The following is a 2,029-nucleotide window of genomic DNA, read 5'->3' as shown; positions in this document are numbered from 1 at the left end:
ATGCGCCTAAATTCTTTGATTGGGTTTTGAACTGCCAGCTGCACTTGAGCTATTTTTGTGGATTTGCTACCTCACCTGTGTAGTATTCCCACATGGGGCTGGCTGTGTGCCAGAAGCCCGGAGAGATGCCAAAACCTGCAGTAGTGTGGGACATGGGCCCATGGGAAAGATGTTTTCAATTTAGGGTTAAGTTGAGAGCTGCACTACAAGGCTGTGGCTCTACTGGGATTTTTGCCCCAGGTGTAGCTACATTTACTGTGGAACATGTAACACCGGGCTCAATGTTCCTTCAAGCTTTTTCCATCCCTGGGTGGAATAAATTTTGTTGTGTGCACCAAGGCACATGGATGTGCACCATCAGTAGCGACACATGCTGCCAGCTGTGCCTACTCTGCTGGGCAGCCCCTGCATCTCATCTGGATGCTAGCCAAAGCACTCCGCTTTCAGGGAACATGGGCTGGGACCTGTCTGCCATTGATTTAAACAGAGCCAGGTCTGCATGCCCCTGTGTGGGCCAGCTAAGGGCTGAAGGGCTCCAGAGGCAACACCTGCCTCACACCAGTTTGTGGCCAGCTCGTCTGGGGTGGCGGGCGGAGGCAAAAGAGGCTCTCCAGCTTTGGCACTCACACGAGCCTTGCAGCAGCATGGCCCCTCGCTAGAAGCATGCGTAGGGTTCTGCCCTGTCCATGCTCCCAGTTGACCTGGGTACTGCAGTGGTGAAATGCCTGCAGGAGCCTCTGTGGCGGTGGCATAGCAGCCGTTCACCCCAAGCGCACCTCCCTGAGGCACACAGCCCACAAGGTGAGCCATTGCATGTCATCAGTGGGCCCTCTGTCACAGTGTGCACCAAGCAACAATAAATCCTTCGCAGGCTGGGTGGAGGGAGGAGCAGGCAATTTGATGCCCACTGCCCTTTAGCCCCTTCCAAAAGCCCAGCTTTCCAGTGCTTCGGGCCCTGCCTGCTCTAGCCTAAAGACCAGCCAGGCCTCTCCAGGAGCCATACCACTGTGTTAGCAGGTAAAGCGAGGCAGACATATTTGGCCTCTGGCTACAGTGTTGGTGCTACAAAAACCCCCATCCGTGCAATGGCAGGGAAGTTAAAGCATATCAGGCCAACGCCGGCTCAGCTGCCTTATTGGTTAGTCAGCGCACGCGGTAGGCACAGTTACAATGCTCAGCAGACAGGGTGCACCATGGCCATACGCAACATGCACAGTTGTGTAGGGCATCCAACGCTTTGGGGGCAGTGCTGGGGCTTAGTGGCCACCCACATGCCTCTTTCCAGCCCAGGTCTGGGGCTCTGCTTGAGCAGCTCGTGTTCATTTAAAAGTGAATCACTGGCTGTGCTCTTAGCAGCACCCAGAACTAGTGAATGAACCATTTTAGTGGTAATGAAACTGTGTAACAGGCATTTGCCCCCCCCCCCCCCCCCCCCCCGCCCCCCCGGCTGGCGCCCCCAGCCTGTCAGTGCCTGACTTGAACTGTGTGCGTTAACAGGACTATAGTTTAAAATGTGCTTTGAAAAAAATATAGCATTAGTGTGTTGTTGACTATAAAAATCAAATCTCTCCAAAATCATGCGGCCTGGCCCCTCACCCCACTACCATCAATCTAGGGCCACCAAGTTAATAGTACTGCATAGGCCCCAGCAGCCTAAGGATGGCCCTGCCTCCAGTCAACATCAACTGTTTTCCTAAGAGCCCTAGTAGGGACGACCCTGGGATATAGCACCCAACTTTCCAAATGAGAGTGCGTTAAATGAGCCCTTCTCCATGTCAGTGAACAGCCATGTTCATAGCTGGCACATGGAGAATGGTTGCAAGGGTTCAAAGGTTGGAGGACTCCAAGTAAACGCTGTCAGCTGGTTATTGCATGGTGCAGCTGTTAAACTAATTGAATTGCTGCTTATTTCCCCTTCCACCGTGTGGTGGTGGTGGTGGGGGGTGGGGGGAGGGAACCAATGTTAGTTCAAGGGATCATGCTAAATTACTGCTGACGCGCCGTGACGGGTGCAGGGCTCTGGTTCAAA

This window comes from Carettochelys insculpta, chromosome 19 (genome assembly GCF_033958435.1).
Source record: "Carettochelys insculpta isolate YL-2023 chromosome 19, ASM3395843v1, whole genome shotgun sequence".
NCBI lineage: Eukaryota > Metazoa > Chordata > Testudines > Carettochelyidae > Carettochelys > Carettochelys insculpta.
Note: the sequence above shows the minus strand (reverse complement) of the source record.